We start from the raw sequence: 12,836 nt of genomic DNA, 5'->3' as shown, positions 1-12,836 counted from the left end.
CAAGTTAGATCTGAGTAATGGAGGACCTTAACAGCGACTGGCAGGAGCCTGTGCTTCCTCCGGAAAGCAGTAAGAGTAATTAAGTGTTTCTCTGCAAGGAGGTGCTATGTTTTCCTACCATTTCTCCATTCGCCAGTCTGCATACCAATGAATATCAAGTATGAAAGACTTGACCATTGACATACGTAATTAACTCAATTATATTTCTATTCTATTTTATTTTAGATCATTAATATGAGCAGGTCTCCTAATCAATCTGTTGCTAAAGAATGCTAAGCAGAAGTGCTTTCTGCAGTGCCTACCAAAGAGAAAGGGATTATAGTCAATGCACTCTGCATTACAAATGAGGAGATGGAGCTACTGAGAAACTGAAATTTCCCTAAACATCCTCAAAAGACATCTCTGGAGAGTTTCTTTCTTCTTATTGCCTTGTATTTGACCCTCTGAAAATGTTATGTTTTTAGAGCAGCATTGTTTCCTGGGTAGGGAGCAGATAACTGTATATAAGACATAACTTGTCTTAAAAATTGAACCTTTCAAATGATAAGAAAAATGATGGGTAACCTGAATTCAAAGACAGAACGTTAAAGCTGTGTTCATTGCTTAAACTCTAGAGTGAGAAGCATTTTTCATTCTGAATTGACTTATGGCCAATGTGATTGAATTCTTTAATTTCCCGTTTCAGCATTAAATGTGAAATTGTGCATACATGTACTATAATTAAAATCAGTAACATTTGTTTCACAGAACAACTTTCCAGAGAATAACTTTATAGGCTACTGTGATTAGCCTTTACTTCAAATGTAAAATTAAACTGTGTAGTTTTTCTTTATTGTTTTTCTGCTGGAGAAAACATAATAGTATCTGCTATTTTTATACAGCAACTGTTACATTTACAATAACCACACTTGAAATTATATATCTTTTCCTAAGAATGTTGAACAATTTGTTGCAAGACTGTTGATGCACACCACACCATTCCTTTTTCTTGTGCACAATGACAAGTCTAACGGGAAGAGTAAGTCCTGAAGGACATCTCTTTGGGGCCTTGGCTTCTGTTTGGTTTTATGAGATTGAAAAAGACCTGGAGATCATTATGCAAAGCAAAAGAAGCCAGTCAGAGAAAGACAAATGCCATATGATCTCACTTACAAGTGGAATCTAATGAACAAAATAAACGGATGGACAAAACAGAACCGGAGGCATGGCAACATGGGGCGGACTGACGGAGGCCAGAATGGAGGCGGGAGGAGGACTGTATGAAAGAAGAGAGTGGCCAAAGAACACATCTGCATAGCCCATGAACACCGACAGCAGTGTGGTGATGGTGGGGGGTGGGGTGCTGGGTGGAGGTGGGTAAAGGGTGCGGGAATGGAAGACATCTCTAATAGTGTCAACAATAAATTAAAAATAAAAACGGCTCTGGCTGGTTTGGCCCAGTGAATACAGCTTTGGCCTCTGGGCTGAAGGGTCCAGGGCTCGATTCTGGGTAAGGGCACATGCCTGGTTGCTGGCTCCATCCCCAGTAGGGGATGTGCAGGAGGCAGCCAATTAATGATTCTCTCTCATCATGGATGTTTTATTCTCTCTCTCCCTCTCCCTTCCTCTCTGAAGTCAATTAAAATATATTTTAAAAAATAAAAAGGAAGTAAACACATCAGTTCTCTGAGCCTAAGTTTCACCTTACATAAAATGGAGAAGTAAAGCCTACCTCAAAGTATGCTACAAGATCAAAATTGCAATGTTGATGTGATGTGCTTAACATGGAATCCAGGGCGTAATACGCATTAATACCTTTACTTGCTGTTCACATAGACTAAAGAGCATTCCGCTTCACTTAGCTTTCATTGTTAACGGATAAGTAATACTGCTTGTGTTACTATGGCTTTAAAAAGCATTGATATAATATCTATGTCTTCATTATTTAAAATACGAGAGCATTCCACTGATTTTTCAGTTGTCCCTCAGGCTCAAGGACAAGTTTTCATTTTTTTAAAACCCCCGCTCCTGCCTCCTCTGCCTAGCTCCCCACCCCAAATCGGTCAATTAATCAATCCCCCCTCCTTTCCAGAAAGATGTAACAGGCCCCGGGTGCCTTTCACAAACGCACCCAGCAGACTTTACATACCTTCAAACCAGTGCTATAGCTTTATGAGGCTAGACTGATGCTGGCTGGGTGCTATCCACGAGGAAGAGCTCTGAGGTGTCCCTTTGAGAGAGAAGCTGTGGCTGTGCGTGCTGATTGCATCAGCCTGTGTTGCAACACAGAGTGAGTGGTCAATGAATATTGACGAAATTCAGCTAACTAGACTAAGAAGTAAGTAATCTTTTTGCACTGGGCAAGTGAACGGTCATATGAACTCTGACCACAGAGAGCTTACAGGCACACGGCCACACGTCTCACGAACATGAAATAGACAGCAAGCTTGTACTTGGCCTCACATGCTTTACACAGTGCTGCTGCTGTCTGGAGAAAAGGGGTGGCTGACTGGTGACTGAGAAAATAAAAAAGGCTTCTGAAAAGTCAGGGTGACTAGAATACTCAGTGCTTCCACAGGAAATCAAAGGAACGTATACCTGAGACACAGCACCTATGTCAACTTCTCCAATACCCCGATCAAGGTTTTTCTATCAATTAAGGATAACTTTTGCATGCTCTTTTTTTTATCATTTCCCACAACTCCTCATATTTTTATTCTGTCAGTAGTTAGTTCTCAAAGTAAGGAGGGCAATACTTCTACACTTTCCTGGACTGCTTCATTTTACAGGCTCTCTCATTCATCCACACACAATATCTGCAGAGCAATTCGAAATGCTTTACCATGCTTCTTACATTATATAATTTTGCTGTTGTTGTTGTTTTACACTAGCTGTGTTTTCAACGAAACCACCATCCATTAGCATATATTGTCCTAAGTCTTGACATATGACATTATTTTATATCTTGACACAATATCACTGAGATGCGTTACAAAAAAATACACAGTTCAGCTAATTACCAGTGTGTGTAAATTCCCAGGATCCATTTGAACTGGATTTCCTTGCAAGATGAACTGGCAAAGGCTTCTAGGCAACCAGCTATAATAAGGCATAATTCTGACTTGGTATGTGACTTTTTAAAAATGATTTAAACTAATAATAACTATGGAATTGTATAAAGAAAACAAATGTAACTCCCAGTAGAATTAAACTCTTGCCTGGTGGCCTATTTTAAAATTTATTTTTATGGAAGCGAGAGAACAGAAAAGAGTGAATGTCAGCCAGTCAGTAATCTATCTGTGCAAGGGATTTCTGCTTGGCAAGCCCCTTAGAACAGTTAAACCCATCGAGGCTGTAACATTCATTTTACACAGGCTTTGTATTTAATAAACAAAAATGGGAGTCATGGAATGAGTAAGGGATTCTCCACTTACTTAGAAAGTAGCTGAGGGTGGCTATAATTCATTTATCTTATATTTAACCATTTTTACAATTAACTTAATTACAAAAATATAAAAAAATTAAAATTACTTTGTCTTTATAATTTATGTAGTTACAAAGCTTGGCCATGTGGAACTTGATTTAGACAGAAAATAAAGTGATACATGCAATAGAATTTTATTCCGTAAAAACTAATAGAAATTGAAAAATAATTACTCTACAGATTTAAAAAATGCTTTACATTAAAAAATCTAAGAGATTCAGCTAAATTTTCCAATGCTAACTTATCTACTCATCATTTATTTTAAAAATTTGTTGGAGTTCTATATGAGTTACACAGAATAAGAATTTATCTACATAGGTGTCTGGAGTGTCTTTATTCAGAACATCTGATCAAATGCGAGCTTCCAGGGTAGACCTGTAGGAGGTGTGTATGGATAATTTAATTATTTTGTTCAATAAATATTTCTTAGGCACTGGCTACATGCCAGGTGTTGTTGATGGTGAATGAGGTAGACATGCTCTGCATTTCCATGGAGCTTACACTCTAGGGGGAAAACATCAGGTGTCAAACAGATACTAGGTACGTAGGTTACTACAAATGGCGAATAGTGTGAAGTGATTAACTTGGAGTAACGGGAGAACAGAGTGATGACTGTGGGCACAGGATTCAGAGCCTGAGGGCTACTTGTATAGAGTAAAGGGAGGAGTTCACGGAGATAACATTTAAAGTATCACTTACAGGTTGAGAAGGATTCAGCCATGGAGAGGATGGGGGGGGGTGACATTCTAGGCAGAGAGAGTGGCAAGTACAGAGGGCCTCACTTAAGAAAGTTACAGTATGTTATGGGAATTAACAGGAGATAAAAAAAAAATGACTGTGGGTTACTTAATTTGAAGAAACTGGCTTAAATGATAACAACAGATAAAAAGGAATCAATTATCCTAGATGAGAAAGTTATAATTTAGTTGAATTAAAATGGAAATTCTATGAAAACATTTTTTAAGAAAGCTTTATTGAGATATTATTAACACACTATAAAATGTAAGTATTGAAATTATACAGCTCAATGGCTTTAAGTATATTAACAGAAGTGTGCAACCATCACTATAGTTGAAATTCCTTATTGTGGTAAGAAACATATAAAACATAGAAAACCATATTTAAGAAGTTGTGCAACTGTCACCACTATCTTGTGCCAGAGCTTTGTCATCACCTGGAATGGAAACCTTGTACCCAGAAAGCAGTTACTCTTCATTCTTATCTAAGCCCCTGGAATCTACTAATTTCCTTTCTGTCTTTATGGATTTACCAGTTCTGGACATTTCATATAAATGTAATAATACAAAATGTAGGCTTTTGTGTGTGGCTCTTTCCTTTAGCATAATGTACACATGTGTTCACATCAGCTCTATTCAGAGTAGCCAAAAAGTATAAATAACCTAAATATTCAGCAACAGATGAGTGGGAAAAGAAAGTGTGGTGTATCTGTATAATGGAGTATTATTCAGTCATTAAAGGGAATGGTGTTCTGAAGAATGAATCTTGAAAGCATTATAATTATAGAACATTTTATACGAAGTGTTTTTAAACAGGGACAGGAAAGAATCCAATTTACTTTTGAAAACATTCCATTGGCTGCTATATGAAGAATGAATTGGAGGGAGCAAGAGAAGTGGGGAGAGCAGTTAGGCAGTATGGCAGTGGACTGAGAAAGGGTGTTTGCTTAGACGAAGGAGTTGGCAATGGAGAGAGAGGGAAGCTGACACATTAAAAAAATATTTAGAAATATAATTATCAATGCTTGTGCTTCATTGGATTTAAAGAGTGAAATGGAGAGAGAAATCAATGCAGACACACAGGTGTGGAATGCAACTATGCCACTTATTACAATGTACAAGCTCATAGAAAAGACAAATTTCAGGGAGAAAATCAGTAGCTAACATGTGATTATGTTCAGTATCATGTGTTGGTGGCGATGTAAAATTGTCATTGTCAAATAAAAGAACACATTGGAGAATAATAATGGAGGTGCAAGAGTAAAATTTATATGTCAACTTTGGAAAATAGTTTAGTATCATCTTCAAAAAAAACAACACAACAAATATGGATGTAAAATATACCCCAGTAATCCCACTCCTCAATCTATATTTAAAAGAAGTAAGTACATATATTCATCATAAATAATATATACACATTTTATTACAAAATTTTACTTATAGGATTCCAAAACTGGAAGCAATCAAAATGCCCATTGACATAAAAATGGATAAATTAATTGTGGAAGCAGGTTATGGTTACTGACTGATACATAAACTGAGATATGTGCAGATAAGAAATTCCTCTTCATTTACAGCAAGTAAATGGTAGAGCGTCATTTAAATCCATCACTATGGCAAGTATTTTATTTTATTTACTGCATATCCCTGAATGCTCTCTGCCCTTTTTATGCTTGCTGCTGACTTTCAGGTAGGAAACTGTAGCCAGATGGGTATTGTGAGACCTACGGTTGTAGCCTGATAGGAATTGAGACAGAAGTTTTAAGATTACTGGGAAATCATCCTATTAGGAAGATCTCATTGATGCCAATACATCACTATGACTTCCCCCATGGGACCTGCACCATAAAATGGCAATGAAATTGGCATTATCAAATAAAAGAACATTTCACAGCATAATCTTCCTGATATATCAGAGCGGCTGTCAACTGTTAGACCAGGCAGAACACTGTGGAAAGAATTTAGCACACTAGGTTTCACCATTTACCTCTGTAGCTGAGTGGTTGAAACAAACACACAAACAATTGGGAAAATGTAAACCACTGTGCCTTCTCAAGGACTTTCAATTTCTGAAGACAAGAAACAAACAAACAAACAAAAAACACACACAACAGAATTATAAAAAATTCTGAAAGAAGTTTATTAAAACATAGAAAATGGTGCAGTTCATACATTCCATTAGGTCATCTCAAACTACTTAGTTTTTTGCTTGCTGTATCTTCTTATTGGGGAACACTTGGCTGCTAACACTGTCTGGGGAACAAACTGTATGGGGATAGCAATGGTTCAGCCATGTTGGCTACATCCTGAATATGAAATTTCCCAACACCTGTCTTCCCCAGCAATCCACCATGGTTTCTGCGAAGAGTCTTCTCCTTCCTCTTGAGCCTGTCCAGCTTCCCACCGCTGTGCCTGCATTGCCACCAGGTTAGTTTTCTCTAACTGTAATACTTTTATGAACCAGAGCAGGGTTTGTCTTTCTCATTAGCGGTTGTGCGTAGGAGGTACATAGAAGTTACCATCTCAGCCTGCATTTTTTTTCATCAGGAGCTTCTCCATCTTGCTAGAACCTAGCTTACCCCTCTGCCCTCTCTTGGCCAGGCTTCTGAGATTAACAGCATATTTTAAACCCAAGATGCCCCAATAGCTTTGAATGGTTAAAGAAATGGAAATATCCATTTTTCCTTTTTCCCTTTGCCTATTTTTATTTAGCATTTCATTTTGGAGAAGCCAGAGTGTTAGTTCCATACAGCTGTCGTAACAAACTACTGCAGATTAGGCTTACAGCAGCATAAATGTGCTGGCTCACAAACTGAGGCCAGAAATCTGAAATCAAGCTGCACTCCCCCCAGGCCTGGGGGATCTCTTCCATGCCTTTCTTCCGGTTCCATTCCACAGCACTGCAATCCTGCTTCTGTCATCGCGCTGCCACCGCCTTTCTGTCTCTGTGCTCTGCTTGCTGGTCTCTATTGTAAGGACTTTTGTCATTATTTAGAGCCGACACAGTAATCCAAGATGATTATATTTATTGATTGTGTATCTTGATTACATCTACAAAGACCCTTTTCCCAGATAAGCTGCCATCAGAGTTTCCAGGGAATTGGACATAAGCACCACCATTTAGGGGCCACCATTCAAGCTATTATACATGGACAGATCAAGATGGGACACGTGGCAGAGTGGAATGCAAACTCTTTCCACACCAGTTCCTGGTTTTTTAGTCTTAGTTGCCTAGCTAGTGTCTGTCTTTTCTGGGCGAAGGCAGTGTGCAGCATTCTCCACTCTTATCAGCAGAAGTCCCTGTTTATCTCTGGCTAAACTGAGTTCTGAAACATGCTGGTTTCTTCTAAGATTCTGCCTTGCATCAAAACACATATATTCAGGCAGGTTTATTTTTTTAAAAATATCTTTTCAAAATTTAAAGTTCTTTAGAAAAATACAAAGCCCTCAAAATGACTTATAATCTGCTTTCATTGTTCAAGATTTCTTTTCTAGACATTTTGCCTGGTAATTAACTCTCATAATGGAAGATCAGATCCCAAGCCTCATGTAGATATGTAGCCAATACTATTCATCTGATGCAGGAGAGAGATCTATTCTTACCCCCAATGACATAAGTAGAAAATGTGTAAACATAAAGATTGAGGGGCGTTCTGACCTCAACTCCATTGTAACCCTTGGTCTCCAGTTACCGCACCGATTTATAAATATTTACACAGTTTATATATGCTTTTTATCCCAGAGAAAGTTTAATGACTCCTAGAAATATTTATTTCTTTCCATTTCTCTGGAAAACTTGGTGTGATAGGAACTCTATGGTTTATAATTTGTCTATGGACAATGATTCTTTAAATTACTAGAAAGAGTTACTTTAATTTCCTTCTGAAAGCAGGTCACTGCTGAGCACAGCTCCATATAGCTAATTAATTATGGTAATTGTATCATATCGTGCTTGAAAATGGGTGTTTACAGAATTGCTGAGAGACACATTTCTATGTCAGTTGGCAGCCTGTATTTGTACTTTCAATTTGTGTCCTTCCATATTCCACCAGATGTATAATTTTCCTCCTGGAGAGAAAAACTGATATAGGACATGACATCCTCAGAGTCCCATGACAGTCCAACCAATGCCTGTCACGCAAATAGATTAATGGTCCACAATTTCTGCGCATTGAAATATTTGTCATAAGAATAAATGTATACTTTCTTCCCTTCCATTTTATGCTCTCATTATAGTTCTTGTCAAAGGAAATGATTATCTCTATTATTATTTTTTGGGAAAATGTTCTGCTCTGGGTATAATCTCTGCCATTAGAGGGATAAAGAAAAATATAACAATAATATGTTTACATATAATTCCCTGAAAAATTGTTCTCATGGCAGAATATAAAAGAGCACACAATAACACAAAAATAGTCCTATTACCTTGGTGCATGTTAGAGCATATGGTGGTGGTGTTTTTTTAAAGTAAGCCCACTGTCACAATTCCATTGTGTTTCTAGTTTTGTTGTTTTTTAGTGGGTTTGTTTTTTTTTTGTTTAGATTTCTGCTTTCTTTTTCTTTAGAGTCTTCAGATGTAGACACCAGACTGCCACACAGTACAGCTATCCCATGAACAGCGCTGTGGGGAGGGCTGAGACTGAAGATCACCTGCATTTGGCTGACTTCTGGGAGCGGGATTCTTCCAGGACAGTGTGTGGGAGGAAGAGCGCTTGCCATGTACTTCCTTTGTTCCTTGCAGCCCCTGCAAGTAGCAGGTATTCAGACATTTGCTAACATTGACTCAGAGAACGGAATATACCTAATGAAGTAAAAAGAAGTGGAGCTGTTTCTTAGTTGAGGTTTTAGTTGCATAGATAGGGTATAATTTTAGCCATTTTGGTCTTATGCAACAATCCAGGTGGGTGATATTGTCTTAGGAAAATAACTCTTTTGTCCCCAAATTAAAATGAGATCCATGTGTACCTGTTCCTGGTAATATAAAGACAATATGACAAATAAGTTTATAACATTTTCTGAATAGATATGCACATATTTATTATAATAATTTAAATTCTTTAATATTTTAAAAATGTCATCAATGTTAATTAAATATTATTAAAATGGTTTTAACTATCTCCAGAGTCCTGACATATCCATCTCCTTTACTCACCTAATAGCAATCTAGCTAGTTAAAATATTAAATGTTTATTATAAGTTTTATTCCAACATTTTAAGTCTTTGGTGGCAGGAGTTATGCCTTCCCTCTTTCTGACTTTCTTTAGCATCTTGCAAGGATGGATGCCACACCCATAAGCTGACTGCCCCCAGGGGCAGCATCTTTGATAACAGGCAATCTTTTCAGCAGTACTTGGCATTTCTCCATATGCTTTACTTAAAAAAAATCCTCAAAAATTATTAGAGTATAATATAACGTTTACTGAAGGTGATTTACAGAAAATATATCAAACTACCATGACCCTCAGGAGTCCTTCATACTTTCCCCAAAGCCCCTGCTCAGTCCTATCAACCAGGGACTATTAATCCTCCATCTACCCGCTTCACCCCCTGCACCCCGGGCATGACTCAATTTTCTAGCTTTCTCCCTCTTTTCTTTATTGTTCTGAATGGCTTTCTCTTTCTCCCTTAAAATGCTAGCAGTTTTCTGTCCTTCAAAAGCGTCATCAAAGCAACTTTCCCTACAAAGAAACTTTCAGAGCGATTGCTCATATGATAACATTTCTATAGGCATTACAAATACCTAGTGGTTATTTTTATAAAGAGGGAGAACCGTAATGTTTCAAAATGTTCTAAGACCTGACGTTTCATTGAAGTTCTAGTTTCATCACTTATTTGTAAAATATTTGGTAAATTATTGAGCCTCTCTGAATCTTAGTTTACTCATTTTAAAAACTGATAGTATTATGCATGCCTTATTATGTTTGTTGTAGGACTTAATGATGCTATTTGGAAAGTACTAGGGTTATGTTTTATGTTGTGTAAAATAGGCCACAGACTGAAAACACTTTTAAAGGCCCTTGCCCTTCATAAGAACAATATTTCAGGAAGGAAGGTGGGGAATGACTACAGAATCCACATTCCTCAACCCAGCAAATGTATAATTTATACATGAGCAAAGCCTAAGACCCTCTCAAACAATTGTCTGGTATTGAACAGGGAAAGAGGGACCCTGAGATAGTGGGAGAGGAGAAGAGACTTGCTCTTCTTCACAACAGAGAGGACGGTGTGACTTGCAGACAAAAATAGAAAAAAAAAAAACCTGACTATTTAAAAGAGATATTGATAGTACGCATTTGAAAGAAATATGTTACTATGAGAGATTTAGGATCTATGAAGAAATCTTATAATTTATTTATGCAGATGAGTACAGCACTAAAGATATATAATGGGACTGCAGTGTTTATTCTGGGTGGTAAAAATGGCAAATGTTTCTTTGTTATTTGCAATTCTAACTTTTCAACAAAACAAAATTCTATTTATTATGGAAGCTGATTTCTTCTTCATTGGCACAGAGTAAACTCACAATAAATAGGATAAATGTGCCTTTGGCCTTGAATTTTAAGTTGCGTAACAAGTGGTTGCTTTGTCCAAGTACTTCATTGCTTTGATACCTTGTTTCATTTTGTAGAAAGGCCTTTATACTCTGTTCCAATAAATATACTTATTTATAAAAGAGGAAAATAAAGATGGTTAATTTTGACTCTAGGAATATACAGTCAAATAAAAATGGCAAAACAAGTAGCTTCTTATTAAAATGAAATTATTGACATCAGGTGGACACCTTTGCACATGTCATTTTCATTCTTAGACTGCGCGATAGTAGAAAAGATGAACTCAAGAGAGGGCCTCAGGATTCCAGGACGGGAATTGAGATCAAAGTAATGAGGTATTGGTTTTAAAAAAAACTGTTAAACAAGCAGTTAATTAGCCTGAGATGTTGTCAGCTTTCTGGCTGTGATGGGATTGAATGTTTGTTTGCTTGATTTTCATTTGAGCCTATTCTTTTCAGGGGGAAAAATAAAACACTCACAGATAATGCCACCTACATGTCATGCTATAAACTGCTTATATTTGACTGTGTGGCAACATGTGTGGGATGTCAGCTGGAGCATATGGGAGCTCTTTCCTCATTAGTCCTCAAAAAAAACCATATTAAATGTCGTTCACCACATAGCGATCAAATCTCAAGACTCATCATTCAATTAGTAATGAGAAAGGTGAAAATGTCCAGGAATTGGCACTTGGAATCAGACTTAACTAAAAGTGTAACGTATGTGTGTTTTTTCTTCATCTTATAATTAAACCTACAATTTAATATGTGTGTGTGTGTGTGTTGTACCTGGGATCATGAAACCAGTGATTCATATTTTAGCATCATTTTACAGTTAGTGAAACTGAGTCTTAAAGAAATTAAGAAATGACTCACTTTCGCCATAGCTTAATTGTCTTACATCGTTGAAGAAGGAAATGGTCCACAAGAAGAGATTGTGCCACATATTTGAGGGTTGGAGTTTTAAGTGGCATTATATTTTATAAATCTTACCTTGCTGAGTCTTATTTACTTTGATAACAGGCTAGTGCGTTCATGTCCATTAAATAAATCCCCAGGTGAGCCTATGCTTTTTTGTACCCTGGGTCTTATTTTCAGGCCCTGTTGGCAATCTGGCTACCAGTTATCACTTGTGGCTATCCATGGTGTTTGCCCAATTCACTCTAATTTTATTTTCTTAACTTCTCTGGGCTTGGAAACTAAATGTCTAAGGTAGAATTGAAAATCAGGGTCTGAGAACGGCATAATATCAACATCAGTGTAAGCAGTGCCAGTCATGCTTAATGTGCTTAATAACTGTCAGTTATCACAGACTCTTAAAGCCCATTAAAGCTACTGGTGTCTAATTTTGTATATACAAAATATTTACCTCATCATAAATGTATAACTGCAGGATCCTTTACGCCTTTACTCTTATGTTCACAACATTGTGATCACATAATTAAAGAGAAAATCAAGCATCTCACTATTGGTTATTCTGAATTTAGAGTTTCTTTTTAATCCAACCATCTAAAAAATAGATTAATCAAGATATAATTGATATACAAAGAATTGCACATATTTAATGTGTACAAGGTGATGAATTTGGACCTATGCCAACACTGAGGATACTGTCACCAATACCTCCTAAAATTGTGTTGTGTCCCTTTGTGTGTGTGTGTGTGTGTGTGTGTGTGTATGAAGAACACAATATTCTATTTGCTATGTTTTCATTTTTCCATTGGGTTCCAGTCTCACCTCAAATCAACAAAGCCCTATTTCAAAGACTTGGCAAATACCTTTCTCATAATACTGGCTTTTTTTTTCTCTAGTCCCTTCTGGTCCAGACCACTGTGCCTAAGAACTAGATGTAGAGACCCTCTAGCATCCGCCCCACAAATTAGGATCAAAAAGAGGAATTTTAGAGCATGATTTTCATAACACTGATCTCTAAGACCAGGAAACAATAAGACTTTCAAGAGTCTCTCAAATACCCTTTTTTTTTTCTTTAACTTTTGTGTCTCCTTAAAGAAGGTCACAAATGAAGTCTTCAATTGTTTTTAATATTTTTTAAAAGCTTTCTGTTTTTCTCTTTTAATTGCAAATT

Source organism: Myotis nattereri (genome assembly GCF_964212035.1).
Source record: "Myotis nattereri genome assembly, chromosome: 7".
Lineage (NCBI taxonomy): Eukaryota > Metazoa > Chordata > Mammalia > Chiroptera > Vespertilionidae > Myotis > Myotis nattereri.
This window is presented reverse-complemented; position numbering follows the sequence as displayed.